Here is a 16,636-nt window from a genome sequence, read left to right as displayed (position 1 = left end):
ACAATTGTCTGCACACAGTTTCACAGTTTAAAAAAGGTTATTTTGTGTCAAAAGCCAATTGAAAATCGTGCTTTCCTGAATAAAAACCCTGCAAATTGTAACATAAACAGATAATTAAGCCTGATAAGGTAGGCTATAGAGCATAATCAGGTTTATTAAAGTCCTGTAGAACATTTTTATCTGCCATAATTCTCATAGATAATACATAAATAAATATAGCATTTATATGTTTAAATAATAATTATTTTTTTTTAATTGGCTTGGTTGGCACTTGCTATCCAAAATAGTGTTATTGGGCTAGACTAAGACTGTCTAAATGTGAAAAGTAATCTGATTTAGAAGATAATTTTAAACTAAATGTAGAAACATTAATGCCTTTCTTGAATTCCACCACTGAAGAATATTGAGGGCTCTGTGGTAACTGCCAGGGGTCATAACAAACCTTTTCTTTTTTTCCTCATTAGCATCATAAATTCCTTACAACGGGCAACAAACTGGTTTCCTGTGATAGATGTCATTCCTAGGAACTACAAGTCAAAGGAAAACTAACTGCTGAAATAGTAATCTACTGGGGTATGATGGAGGATAGAATTCGATTGTGGCTTCTTGATATTTCAGGAACACATTCCAACAAAAACAAAAAGCTTAATGCTAAACAGTGAAATTGTAGGCATGTTCATGGTGATGGAAAGGATTTAAAACATTTGTCACATTCGTTATATTTGCTCTTAATGTAGATGTAAAATATTGAGAACCACATAGAAGATGAAACAGCAGTTCACATATTTATAGTTTTCCCTAAAAAAAAGTCAAAAGTCAGATATAATGTCTGCAAGCACAACAGCTTAATTTTTCCCTCATGAAAAGGGAGATAATACTGAGATTGTAAGAATGCATAATTAAGTATACATTGGAAATTTAAATATAGCTGGTGCATTTGAGAATACAAAGCTATCTTTTACTAGCTCAGCAAAATTCAGTCTATTGAACGACTCTCAAATAATAAAATGAGTAATGGGTTAAAGTATGGATTGTCCAGACTTTTTAAATGATGAGTGGGCGAAGCCAAGAGTCTGTGCTTATGAGCCTAAATGAAGCTTGCAGGAAGAGTAGGGACAGAGCTTTTTATAAGCTTGAGAAATCTCAAGTGAAGGTTTAAATTGTTTTTGAGCCTTTGCAAAAACAATTTACTTGAATTGAATTGTATTGTTCACCCTGAGACTAAAGTGTGATCTGGGTGGTGCAAGTTTACTTAATTTAATCCTTTAGTCTAGGTTTGACAGATAGTTTAGCAAGCTTCATACTACTGCTAAGACCATATCTACTTTTCCATTTATATGTAAAATTGCCTTCAGTATCATTGAGAGTGCCTCTACAAATTGTGACAGTACACATTCACCAGAAGTAGAACCATTAAGAAGATAAAAAGATCTTGAGCCATATTGCTTCCTTTCCCACTGGTTGCCATTTCATATAATATTCCTACTAATAATTTATCTAACTAGTTTTGTAACTAGCTAAAAAAATTGCATATCACAACTTCCCTGACAGTTTTCTACTGACATATTTTGTTCTTTAGTGTTCTTGTATAAAACAATTGAAAATAAAGTGATACTGGAAAAAGAGTGGTCTTATACAAGAAATCTCTAGGTGTATTTGGCTCATATGCGTAAGACAATTCATATTTAGCTTTAAAAGCTCCAAATTAATCTCTTCCTAAAAAATAGGAAAATGTGAGTCAGATGGATGTATTTTTTCTCTCATCCAAGCAGGACAACGGCAAACAGAAAGTAGAATGACACTTGTCACAGATATCTTTACTCCTTCATTCTGACATAAAAAAGACACTACCCAACAATGAAGCAGCCGTAGGAGGCAAAGAGGAAAGAAATAGTTCATAAAAGCTATATTACCACTCGCAATTCTGAAGCTCCCAGTATCTTGCAAGTTGATGTAATAGAAGAAAAAACTCTTCATTTGGTCTCCCACTGTTTTGCTGCCCTTTCCCCACTGGTATTGTAGCAGGAGGCAATATAAAAGTGCTTTTATTCCATACAAATTGCTTGACTGCTAAACTCTCTGAAATCTGAAAATTAGAGTAGTTGCACTTTTTTTTTTTAAGGTTTCTTTCTTCACAATTGCTTCTGACTAGAAAATTAAATACAGAAGAACGAAATTGCAATGAACACAGAAGACACAGTTTTTATTTAATTTCCAGTTGAATAATAATTTTATTGAAATAAAATTGCTATACTTGAGATAAGAATCTGATCAGAGGTACTTAAGAATGCCTTTACATATTCCAGGATTTTTTTTTTTATTTAGATAATGTCTGTATTCAGAAAAAGGCTAAAATTTTCACAAATATATTTGTATACTTAATGCATTTATTTCTGAAAAATGTTACATCTTAAATATTTTGGTGGGTTTTGTTTTGTTTTTTTCTCATCTTTAGGTAAGATTTCAAATGCTCTGAACTCAAAATATGGTTCATGAGCTGGAGGTATTTCATACACCATTTCTAAGCATCAATTGAACTAAAGAAAAAGGATATAAAACCCAAAAGAAACAACTTGTGGACTGATTTTTTTTTTTACAAAGCTGTTGGTACCAATCTTTATAGTTCTCTGATATTCCTAAACAATGCATTCTAATAAAAAACTGCACTTTTCTTGATCTCTTTTGCCTCTTTTTCCTTCTCATTCCTGTATGTCTTAACTGTAACTTTCTTCCTTTGTGTATTTTATTAATTTTTTTATGCAGGATTACTAAAGTTCCAGACTAGCAATCAAGTTTCAATAAACAATGTACACGTAGAAAACCTGAATCAATTCAAAAATGAAAGAATTGATCTTTTTATTTTAATTTTGCTCATTGATTTTGTTCACAGAAAACAAAATCAATATGGTAGCAGCCTACTGACTTTGAAGTTTGATAATATATTTCAGTACAATAAAGAGGTCAAAGCCCCTACTGTATCATAAATTCCTTCACTCAGAACTAATTACTCCAAATGGAAAAAAAGTGGTAGACGATCAGTTTTGAAGGGATAAACACAAAGGGTGAGCTAATTCAGACATAAATGCATAAGAATCAGGAGAGAAAAAGTATTTTTCAGCATTTTTGTTCATATAGTTGAAAAGCCATACTGTGAAGGCAAGTCGCAATATACAGTTTTGTTACAAATATAATGTCGTTTTCTCACACAGTTATACCAGATTTGCATCACAAACTTCAATGGGCTGAAGTTATGCTTTATTCCTAAGGAAAATACCTTGTTGGAAAATTATTATTCAAATATCCTCTTTTATTGCTTCTTATGATGAAGGTTATGACTAAATAAATTATTTAGGAGAAAATATTCAGCCTTTCTCTAAATCATAAGATGGTATATAGAGTAATAGCTAAATACATATATAAAATGAATATAAAAATTGGTGTGTGTATATATATAAAATTGGAGTTGGCACTATAGTCTTTGTTTTTATGTGACGTATATAGCTTAGTAGTGACTGTAGAGTCAGAGGTTTTCTGTATATATGGTTTTGATTTTGGCTGTTGTACAATCCTTGATACAATTCCTTAGTCTGGAGTGCTCAAGTCAAGTGAATTCAGTTGTCTTTAGCAACCGAATTGTATGTGTACCATGTGAGTGACTGTTCATTTCCCTATATGCTGATAGTCATTTAGCATGTTTGGTTTCTTCTTTCTATCTACCTCAATTTCCTTGTAGAGCCATTTTTCTCAGCAAAATCGGAAGGACCCAATGCTCCTTGACTTGAATCCTCTTCCACACTCTCTCTAATGCCCCTGAGCAGGACAAAGATTTTCAAATACTAAGACTCCTTCTGGATTTACAGAATGAATTTTAGTCCTGAGGTATATTATTTTTCTTTGTTTATCTAGCATACCACCAGGGTCGGTTTTTTGGGTTTTTTTTCAGCAAACCACAAACACTTAATTGATTCGAACGCTGAAATTTCAACCTTGTTCACACTCACCCCCCAGTTATTAATTCAACAAATCATCTAATCAAATTTCAGTCCTTTCAAAGATGGAACAAAGAAGAAAACGGTGTTTTCGTCCTAGTCCTACTCCTGAATTAGATGCTATTTGATCCTCTTCCTCCACTTACGATCGGTTCTGCTCACCAAACCTTTGTCATGTACCATTTGTTTTCCTGTTTTGGATTCTTGACTCCATCTAATATCTCTCCAAATGCATCCAAAATGTAATCTGAATCCCTTGTTTTCAGCAGTTTTTATCATGATTTATCATGTTTTGTTTTGCTTTTTCTAATAGCTTTGCTTTAAAGGTCCACTTAGTTCTGCAGTAACCCTGCCCCCTGGGAATCAATGTCTTAACATAAGAGTAAAGAGAGTTCGTGGATTTTGTGATCCAACGTCCCTTGGAGTTGGAGTGTCATTTCATAAATAATTCACTTACGAGCACATACATTCATTTTACATGATTCCTCAATGTGGCCAGGGTGCTGCGTAGTCTGCACTGTATCCACCTACAAAAAATACAGAAATACATGTCTGCTTACCGGGATGTGAGTAGGGTTTGGCTAACTTAATCCTCTACCATGGATCTTACTAGTGAGCAAGACACTTCTCTTCTCTGCCTTAGGTCCAAACATATTCCATAGAATAACTATTTTGGCAGCAAAGACAGAACTGTTTCATACAGACATGTACAGAAACACACTGTTTCATATTTCTTAAGGAAAATAAGGAATTAAGTGAACTATGCCCAGAAATAGGCTGGTTTTAAATCACAGATAAATTGGAATGATTTATAAATTCTTCCCCTTCTTACTCGGAGTTACTGCAGACAGAGTAAAAAATAATATGTCTCAGGTATTAGTGATGAGCACAACTCTTCCCCATTAAATGATGGGATAGTGCAGTACAGAGAGTTGAAAGAAGCAAAAAGTAGGAATTTTACAAGAAAACAAACAGGCCACTCCTCTTTCCCTTCATCTCTCTCACCCAACCACCAAATAAAATGGAGTGAACAAGCCAGATTTGAATCTGGCTATACATACAGTATACAACAACAATTCTATGAACACCTAGATTCTTCAAAATGCCAGGTATCAAATATCTTGCTCTTAGATGGACATAAAGAAAATGGAGAACTAGGGAAGAACCTTCTTCCTTTGAATCATTTTGATCAATATGCTTTGATGGAAATAAGACACTGAAGAGACATGCACATCTAGTGATAAACAGTGAAGGTTTCTGTCCAATGTATTCTTCAGAAACAGCACTTAAAACATCACTTGGAATTGGGTCATCCGCACAAAAAAATATTAACCCATTATTGTTGGCTACATAACACACTTTGTTGGCATTCATCAGTCTTTTTAGCTTTTCCAGTACTGTTGAATTATTAATAATTTATATTTATTTTACATCACTACTACTGCATCCTTATTTTAATGAATCATTTCTTCTAATCTATTACACATATGTAAATTTAAAACCAAATTACACAAAAGTAGGATAGCAATGTCAAGCATCTCTATAAAACATCTTTTACTCTATGAACAAAATCCATAAAAGACTCCCAAATGTCCTCAAATAATAACGTCTGCTCCTCAGTCTAAATATGATCTTCTTACAGTAAGCCATCTGGGACAAGCAAGCAAAACATTCTGTTTTGGTTGCAGAAGAAATATATTTACACCTCAGTAAAATTCTTCATCATTACCAACCAAATTACATACAAATCTCTTTGTTCAATTTACACTGACTTAACTTGGAAAAACAGCAAAAACACTAAATAGGCCAAAACAATCAATAAAAAAATAGGTAATGTACCTACCTACCTACTTATTTTTATTGATCTGTCTGTACCTTTCATTTAAGTTCATTGAGTACCTCAAAATTCCCAACTTAACAGTTATTCAAATTCTTATAAAAATTAAGTTTTGCTAACTTTAAGGAAACTACATTTACTGGAATAATAACTTGCATGCAATCAACAGGGATTTGTTAACATGTATTTTAAATATATTTTTCTAAAATATAAACACAATTGTGAGCACTTGGTTCATCATAAGGTATTTCTGAGGTTAAAAAAGGTTCATAGATGTAACATATACCTTCTATAATTAGAGCTTTCTTGTATGACAGATAGTGATACTATTTTTTTCAGTTAAAAAATAAAATCGTAAATCGTGAGAGAAAAGCTAAAACAAGCAAAACAAATTACTTGGCACATACTAGACAAAATGTTGAATCTTTTTTATCAAAAATGCAACATATTATATCATTAAATCTCAGGAAATCATGGAAGTCTAAGTGTGTGTGTGTCAATATTACCTGCAGTACACCTGATGGAGCATACAGAGGGAAGGATGACTGCGATTTTTTGTGCCTCTTTGCATTACATCCTAAGGAGCAACAAAGTCTGCATCACCCGCCAGTCTTTGGCACACACAGTGCAGGCACAGAGAGCAAACTGATGGAAGGCCTTGCACCTGCACTGCAAGTGCTACACACTGCATGGCAATCTAAAGACAACGCTGGAACAAATCAATGCTTCAAAATGCTCAGAAATATGTACAGAAGGACTCCAAACACAGACTGAAGACAAATTCACACCCAAATCACAATCCCATGCTCTGTGTCATTAGTAGATGCATCCATACGTAATAATTGACAAAAAATAATTAGAAAATTGTCTTCTCTCCCCAAATTTCTGCTAAATTAGGTGCTGTTTTCCCCATTTTTCTACAGCAGTTGAAGAATTTTGCTAATTTTCATGAAATTGATACTACTGCCTTGTTCCTCCTTCCATTTCCTTGCACAAAAATGCACATACACCAGAGTTAAATGTAGAATTGAGAGTCATTACTTCAGTTGTTATGAGCAAGATGCTTGGAGCTCTCCACTAATCCAGTCCATAATACTAAAATATAGGCCTGGAAGTTTCTTACTACATACATACACTTGCCTATCATAGGCATAATTTTACATAATTTCTTGATAGGTTACAATTCTTTTGCCTGAATATTTCAATGGGAAATTGCTTCCAGAATTTCAATGCTGTTGTACATAAAAATTATTGTAAAAAACCCCCAAATTTATTCATGGATCTTTTTTCCTGTTTCTCCTTTTTCTTTAACTTACATATTCATTGCCATTGGGAAGTGACCTTTTAGTATTAGTGATATATATATTTGCTATTAATTGTAATTATTTTTTATTAAATAAGTGAGAAGTCACACTTCAACGGAGTATAGTGATCCCAGCCATAATATATTGCTGTAAAGTCAGAATTATTAACTTCTGCAAATACAGTTTTATTGAGGGGAGGGGGTTGCCACTTTATTTTTAGAACTGTGTCTCTGGCTGTAAATATGTTATGATTGCAATATATATTATATATTCATCTGATTGACATGTGCACGACTAAAAATGTGACAGATAACAAGTTTCTGCAGCATTCTTAAACAGAGCTGAAAGGCACAACATGCTCATTTTTGCCCACTACAGAAAATGCTAGATAAAAATATATCTCCGTACATTTCCTGTTATATTTCACAAGATATTTCCAGCCTATTTTTAAACTCCTTATACACATGTAACTTCATTTTCAGTGTGTGGCAGAAATCAAAATAGGCTATGGGGAACTACAGAAAGTGTATTGAATATATTTCTTTAGAATGTACATGTTGTATAAGGAAAGCCAATTCTCAAATTCTTAAATAAACAAAAGAAAAATAATCAGTAAATAAAATATTCACTATCTTTATGTTGTGCCATTTGTATACCCATGTAAAGGCCACATAGAGAAAAAAAATAGGCAAAATGGAACTCATGAACAGTCTTTTTCTGAATAAGAAACTAATGAGGATTTCTACACATGATCACAAAGGTATGCATAGTTTTTGATAATTAAACTTTCTGTAATATATATGGTTAAAATTAATATCAACTTTTAATAATCCTATGAATAAAATTTTAAAAAAGAAAAGTTAAAGAAAACAGTTTTAAAGGGCAACACATCTAGAGTTAGTACACAGTTTAACATGATTGTATTCTCATCTAATCTCATTTAGTCATATTTTTTCCTGGGACTACTTCTGAGTCCTGAATGTTATGGAAATCAAGTCCATCAAAACGAATATTTTTAGTTCTTACCAAGACAAAAACAAAACAAAAACAAAACAAAAGCCACAAACAAACAAACAAACAAACAAATTATCCTCTTTACCCATCATTACAAGTATAAAATTGATAAAATAATAATCTATCATCCATTATCTTCACAAACTTCCTGGCTTATTGATTTCCTTCTCACTCTATGCTTATTTTGAACATTTAGGAATCCCACCACTTATGTTATTTTCATAATCACACTCTGCAGTAATATGATGACATATCAACCACTCTTGATGTTAAACACTAGAGGACCACTGGCTCACAGAGACAATGGTTATAGATTTAAGATCTGTGAACATATCATTGACCTGAAAGTAATTAAATCATCCGCACAAAATAAAGAATTTAGAATTTATAATTTTTAAAAAATCACATCCACTTAAATGTTTAGGAATCAATTCTTTCTAAACAAACCCAAAATGTTGTAAATTAAGGATAAGCATATACATTCTATTAGTAGTAGGTAGGAATGAAAACCAAAATAAAATATATACCATTTAACTCTCTAATACAGTCTCACAGAAGTAGTGCAATATTTTAAAATTGCCGCTTTAATACTATTTACTAGAATGACTTGCCATTCCTGAAGCACAGAACTGTCTTCATAACAATCCACTTTAAAGATATCAATGTTCTATCTTCAATACATTCATTTACTCATGTCAGGTAGACCATATTCAGAAGTATAACTTGCTAACCGTATTTTGAAGGCACAGAGAGGAATAACATAGTATTAATCCATCTAAAAAGTCTCAGTAATGTAAACTTCCATATGGTTTGCATTCGATTTACATAAAATATCAAAATTCAGTCACCTTGCTTATTGATGTACTGCCTTAAGATGCACTGTAATGATAAGAATGATATCTATTTAAGTCATGTATTACAATCAAGCCACAGAAACTCTGGATCTCCTTAAAAATTGAACAATACTGCCATGTCAAGAAAAAAAAGGGTTCACAGAAAAACAGAAGTGCAAGTACCAATATCTTTAGATGCCTCTGTTGCTACAAACACTGAGAAGTTTGTGCTGCTCCTTAAACAGCTTACAGAACACAGCTTGATCTTGATGTAGATACTCCTACTAACAGTTTAATCCATCATTATGGAACTAAGGCCTTGAAAGCACATCCCATGTTTTGTTGTTTTCTTTTTCCCTTTTCTTAGGAATATTCAAACTTACTGGAAGAAAAATATCTGTGTAATCCTCTTATTCTAAATGGATGAAGTTCCATTTCAAAATTACCAAGATATTTTTATGTTACCTCAATCTCAGAGAGTTGAAATACTTTTTTTTTTCTTCAGTTCCTAAACTAAACATATAGTGGTACATATTTGGTGTGATGACAATATTTTTCTTTAATGTTTTGCTGATATTTATTCCCAGTATATTTATGAAGAGCAATCACATCTCCTCTCCCCAGTTACTTTCTTAAGGCTCTGAGGTAAATGTAGCAGTGGCTTAAAACCAGGAAGCAGGAATATTTACCATCTTCTCCACCCTTCTGATGGGCACTAAAGCCTTCAGGGCAGGGTTAGATGATGTGCCAGTGAAAGAACTCATGTATTATTGCAGTCTTCAGCTGGGTGTATTAAAGTAAAAGAATTCCAGTTTTGGTTTACCCTAATATACAAAGCAGTGGTTCACTAAGTGATTCAAAGGAGCTTCAAGTATTCATGCCTTGAGGATAGTAACAACTTCTGCCATCCAATTTTAGCTTGCCACAGCACGTCTCTCAGAGCCTTAAGTCTGAATAAGCAAAGCCCTTTTAGTCTTCTCTTCCACAGCTAAGTCTATATTCCACAGCTATTAGACAGCTTTTTCTGAATATTTAAAAGTAAGCTTAATTCTTCTTGAAAATGGTTGACTATAATAACAGAACGATTTTTCAGAGGAAGTCTCATGAATGACTTCTCAAATGACCTATGTCTGTTTCTCTCACAGCAGCACCCAAACTGATGCAGCCTTATATTGCAAAAATAAATTTGCTTGTCACTGGTGCTCCTAGTAACTCTTGCCTAATTTATTAAATTAGTCTCTTTTTCTATTGCTCCTATATCATTATTTCCTAATTGAATTTATAACTTGTTCTTGTTTTGTTTTAAGATTTAAATCCGAAAGTCCAGAATGCTTTCTAATGCTTCATCTAATACAATCTAATTCTCACACAAGTTCATGATGTTTATCATATTTGTTCCATAATCAAGTCTCCTTATTACATTTGCACTAATTTTGCTTTAAAATAAAAAGCAAAAATGTTCTTAAGGCTGGTATTTGACTCAAGTAACTTTTTATAATGCTTACCTTTGCAAGAAAACCAATTGTCATCTCATTTAAGTGAATTTCTTACATATTTTTTGATTCCTTTAGTCGTACCCATCTTCCTCAGGTGCACAAATAATTTCCCAAGTGGCACAGTATCAACTGATTGCTGAAGTCCAAGGAGAGAGATTACTAAATTTTCTTTGTCTAGAAAATTGGTTATCTTTTCAAAGAAAGTTATCAGATTGGTTTGTATGAACTCTTTTCAGTAAAGGCATTTTCAATTTTCATGCTATCTTCCCTCGCTCTTTATGTCAGTAACTTAATTTTTTTTCATATAAACTCTGCTCTACTGTTTGATAAAAGATGAGATCACACTTTTAGACCTTTATCCTTTCTTTTCTATCTTCTCCACTACTTAAATATAAGCACTGTATTTGCTATTCTCCAACAAAACAGTACCTTTTTATTTCCTTTATATTTATAACAGATTTATTTAAAAGAAGATGTAGCATGCTTTGCTCTATATCACTCAGAATTCTGTGGTGACACCTGTCTTGTCCTGCTTAACTTACATACATCAGACTCCTTAAACCAGGAGTCTAGCTTTCATCTCGGATGCTTCCAGCTTTTGTCTCCCATGTATATCTTCATCACAGCTACATAACCTTTCACTTTAAGAGAAATAATAATTGTCCTGATTCTCTCCCTTGCTCTTATAGCTTAATAAAGTTTATTTTAATCATCCCTTGAGTGTCTACCTCAGTCGACATTTGTCAGCACTTTATTCTGATGATGACCACACCCCTACAATGTACATCTCTCTGATTATCTGACTTCCCATATCCTTCCTTTTCACACTCATTGCAATTTTCTGATCTTGTAATTTATTCCGTTAAAAAAAAAAATCTTCTCATGCATCTACATGGGATAAACACCTGTGCAGCTGAAACATTGAAAAGGAATTTGAGACATTTTACTTCACAGACAAGTATGAATAATATTTCTGTATCAAAATCCCCACCTTCCTCCTATATGTCAGTGTATATAAAATCATTGTCTACCCTTACTATTGAAGGCCAATGCTGAAGACAATAAACTGTATTGGTTGAACAGGGGACATACTTTTCCAAGTCTCAGAATTAATCTGCCTAGAGTCAAAATGTCTGTGTTCTCTGTTAATGATGCTGTGACACTTCAAAAATAAATATAAAAATATTTATTTATAATTTCTCAAGCCATCATATTGCACTCACCAAGACAGAAAGAAAATTAAGAATGGCAAGACTTCAGAGTCTAATGTATAAAAAAGCTGAGGTAAAAGACAAATACGTTTTTTAAAATGTAATTTTATTTTTAGAGGCGTTAACATTTGGTTGTTTTAAAGGAGACTTTTTAAATCACTGCCTAATATATAATCTACACAGAAAGGTGGCTGTAAATTAAATTTTTGCTTACCAAGGTTTCCATTTGTACATAAAAGGCCAGAAAGAACTTTTAGTAAAATGTTCATGAGAAGCAGAATTACTCAAGGAATTCATTACTTTATAGATATATTTAAAACAGATCACTGTGATGTGGTAGAAATAGCAAGCTGATACATTTAGTGCTTACTTTATCTTACTTTTCATCTCATGGGCCCAACAGACTTCACAGGAAAGCTGTATACTTCAGGCCTTTGGAGACACTGTGCCAGTAATCCGTGTTCAGAGCAGACTCTCCTACCCTGCCTGGGTACAGCAGACTGCAGGGGCTTCTCTCGCCCCACCACCACTGCTCAGCCCCCCTGCTTGCCCTCGATTGAGAGAGGCAGTTATTCTCCTCTCTAGTTAAAATGCACCGATGCATGTGTGAAGCAGAGACCTGCTGCTCCTTCTTGGGTGAATAAAACTCCATCCATCAGACAGCAAAGAGGATTATCTTGAAGGCACAGTAGGGCTCTAAAGGTAGAGACTTACACAGCAGCCAAAACTAAAGAAAAAGTTATGGAAAGCAGGGAGAGTGAAAGATGTAGGGAAGTTGGTTTAACTGTTCTGCACAGGATCTTTAGGCAGGAAATTACAGATGTACTAACCTTTATATCAAATTCCAAAGTACAAGTAGATATCACTCTTACCTACAAAACTCACTGATCACAACAATACCTCTCCTGGCAGAGATGTTTCAGTGAAAAAAAAAAAAAAAAACCACCAAAAAAAACCTCCCGAAAACGATGAAGAAAATGTCAGAAGATGAAAGAAAGTACTTTTACCAGCGTACCAGCCATTTGAAAAAGAAATGTCACAATAGGCTTAGGTTGAATCCCCTGTTTGAACATATCACAGAAAACATGGATGTAAAATACAGATTGAAAAAGCGACATTAAAGGAGAGTGTTGTTCAGTAAACAAAACATAAAATTAGGCTTCCAGAATCGTTCTTAAGTGTACCTCCAAGTTACAATCAAAAGGATTTTAAAAGGTACAAATTCTCAGTTAGTCTGTACATTCATCTAAATAATCACTTATATTTTGGAAGCATCATAATGATAAACTAAGTTTATAAAGAATGGAGCTATTCTTAGATGTTATATGTATGCAAAACACTAAATTGTTGTTGTAACAATAGCATAAACCTGTCTGTATTGTCAACTGTTCACTTTCTTAAAATTAAGTTCAAAGCAAGAAGGTTTTTTTGTATCTATGCCTTCCTTTTCAAAGGAAACATAAACCCCATGCTTCTAAACCACTTGCAACTTTTGAAGTCCTTTATCAAGGAGAAGTATGGTGTTTCCTAACAAATAAGAGCTTATTTCATAGTGTGCCTTATGAGTACACTATGGTAGATTGGTTTCACTAAAGTCTGTCAAATTATCATAAGGGTTTTTTTTACATTTTGCAAGTAATTGCTTTTTCTTCTCTATTCACTTTTTGGTAACAGGAACATAGAAAGTTATTCCTGTCTTTAATATATGATGTAGAATGAAGAAAAAATAAATTCAAAAAAACAGTAAATGATGTGATCTTTAATTTCTTAGATACACTTTTAAATTAAACCTAAAATGACAAAAATTAAGCTAGATTTGACAACGGTTATATATGTGAAATAATGTCACATATCAAAATAAGGCTGTCATGATAAGAGTTCACATGTAAAATATCTGAACAGTGGAAAGCAACAAATGTTGCACTCAAGTATTTGTAAGAACAGTTTAATTACCTCACATTAGATTGCACTTGAATACAGCATTGTTTACACACTTACAGATTTTAGGTAACTATTAATCCTTTTGCACGTAAATTCCTCATGGTCAATTAATATATGTACAGAATTTGCATATGGGAGTACTAAATTAACACCATAAACTAGTCTAGTTTAGCATTTAGGGTTGGGTTTTTTCTCATATTTGATCAAAAATAAAAAAAAAAAACCTTATTCCAGTGAAATAGCAAAATTTTTATTGTAAAATGCACAATCAATCTTAAGTGTGTCTCCACTTCTTTTGTATTAAATTAAATCTCATATGCAGAGGGAAAAGGCTTTTCTCTGTCCAGGTAAGTTACAGAAGGATAGTCCAGTTTATTTTTACATGGCTGCCCCTACTCAGAATATTATCAGCTGTAGTACTCAGGAGTGAGACACATTAAAATGACCCCATATCTTGGAGGGGAAATTAAAAAAAAAATTAAGTTTCAGGAGACTTGTACACCAATGACACTGTGCTTAGTCTGGCTGGCAAGCAGAATACACCAGCCAAGACTGATAGGTTACAATTATAGATATTTATCTGTGGGGATTTCTGTTTCAAATGGAAGGATGCCTCAGAAATTAAAAGTGAGTGTATACTTCTTATATATTTTAATTGGTTTTCTGCATCACTGTAGAGCATTTTACAAATGAAAGGCCTCTCTCTCTTCAAATAGCAAGGCTCCTGAGCTGATTTCATCTTAAAATTTGCATAACCTTTTTCCTGATGCCTTTTCAGTAGTTATTTCTTGTAACTTGAGTCCTCCTTTAGATGCCCACAAGCACAGAGGTTAGTTTGAAAAATTTCTAAATAATGGCTTAGCTTCTTCAAGAAATTGAGAGACCTTCAAAGACATTTTCTTAAAGACTTCATGTAACATATCTGAGGGAAAAAAAATTAATGCTTTACTCCAACTTCTGGCTTTCCTACAAACAAACAAATACATGGTATAGGTCCATAAACACCCTCTGCTTTGTAGGATGAAAAATACTTAAGTCCCTTCTGTGTATCAGGCAGGAACTTGAGAAATCCAAGGCTGTAGATCTTTTGTTTGGATCTGCTACATTTAAAATAATGCAAATTCGTTTTGCAATACTTTAGAAGGGACTAAAAGAAGGAAAATATCTTGACAGGTTTTAGTATAATACAGGTATAATCTTGACAGGTTTTAGTAGCTAAGCTGTGTTGGAGCAGATTGCCAAATAAGACCAATCCATTGCAGAACACAAAGAAAACTACAGCAGCAAGAACTCTGCTGTCCTTGTCAGTATCTGCAAAGACTGTGAGCAGCACACAGGGTTTTTACTTCATGGATAGTGGGTTTCCCTCTCAACAGAACTTTAAACCTCAGTAAAGTCTTTTTGCAAATTTCTTTTGAGTTAACTGTGCAGGGAACAGACACTTGCAGCAAGTATTATGCTACATTTAAAAGTAGCAGAAGAGAATCACACACTGGACATTTATCCCACTGCTACCAGGATGAGCAAGAATTTAATCATGAGCATTTATATCTGCTCAAGTGGAGATCCATGCTCAATAAACATTTCCCCTTCTCCTACTTTAAAGACCATATTTTCAAAACCTGTCTTTGCAGATGCTTGCTAGTACTCAAAAGGACTGAAACAAACAGGCCAGATCAACTTCCTGATTCGTGATCCACAGAAGAGCAGCAGGAGCCCATGAAACTGAGTGTTTAGAAAATCAGATCTGACAAAAATATTCTTCTGAAGTGATTTACAAAATATAACTCTGAAGACTATAAGACTTCATTTCAGTTTCATTTTACCAAATTTTACATTGATTATCTCTTTGTAACTATGTTTCACGAAAGCCTGTTATGATTCAAAACTATCTAAAGATAACAATTAAACCAGAAGAATTATGCTACTCACAGAGTGTTTCACGTTTAATAAGTCATTGTTCTACCATATGCTTATAAAGAGAGAGGAGAAGGAAAAAAATGAAAGGAACTAAAAAGGTGTTGCATCTTCAGTGAGTGCAGATATTTTAGATCTGCTTGATTTACTCAATTTTTTTAAGAGTGAAATGCAATCTTTGACAAAACCATCATCTTTAAAATATGGTGATATTTAATTTTCTCCCTTCTGCACTATTTAGATTGCTGGGAACTGAAATACTTCCAGCAATCACTGTGTCCAATTTTTCAGAGCTGTCACTTCCTAGCAAATCTGCTTAAGCAAAATACTTACGTTAGAAAACAGAGCAAACATATGATATAAAAGACGTTCTACACTTCTTTGCAGGACAACTGGTATTCAAACACAAAAGAGAATTAATATATAAACATATGTAATTTGAGTCCTATAGACTTTTAAATCGTAAATCTGATTAATTTCCAAAGATGATGGAATTAGCTCACTTTTTTTTTACTTAGTTGATTTTATTTTTTTTCACAGTAATTATAATCAACTCTATAAAATTAAAAAATAATCAAAATGCTATTTCCAAAGAAACACTCCAGGTCACTAAAACTAAAAAAATCCACTTCATCTGAAAGACAGAAAACCAGAAGATGCTCAATTTTAACCCTCTGTGGTTCACATGTTCTTTTGGATTGTATTTGATGCCCTGCAGGGTAACATAAAACTGAAACAACTTTACACTTAGATGTCTTTAGCCTACAATATAAAGAGAACAGTCATTACATGAAATGCAAGAAAATCTTGTATGCTGCTAAAAACTACACTAAAAATGTTAAGATCTTTACCTAAGACAGATTAAATTTTATAGAAGAAAAAAAATAAGAAAAAAAACCAAATGAAACACAGTATAAAATAAAATATTTCTTTCAAGAGTGAATTTTAAACTCAGGATGCCAAGAAATTTTACAAATGAAAAAATGCAGAATGGTGGTGGCTCTTACAAAACAGTAAATATTAAATTTTACTTTCAGAATTTGAAAAATTCTGATTTTATTAATTTAATTATACAAGAAACTTATTAATATTTG

General features: G+C 33.1%; 1 protein-coding gene across 2 annotated transcripts in view; it reads right to left on the bottom strand.

The window, feature by feature from the left end:
• The window catches only part of PCDH7 (protocadherin 7), a 264,484-nt gene that overhangs the window by 208,186 nt on the left and 39,662 nt on the right, over window positions 1–16,636 (bottom strand). The gene's annotated exons all lie outside the window — the stretch shown is intronic.

The sequence above is a fragment of the Sturnus vulgaris genome, chromosome 4, assembly GCF_052056855.1.
Source record: "Sturnus vulgaris isolate bStuVul1 chromosome 4, bStuVul1.hap1, whole genome shotgun sequence".
Classification (NCBI taxonomy): domain Eukaryota; kingdom Metazoa; phylum Chordata; class Aves; order Passeriformes; family Sturnidae; genus Sturnus; species Sturnus vulgaris.
Note: the sequence above shows the minus strand (reverse complement) of the source record. Positions and strands in the feature narration are given on the sequence as shown.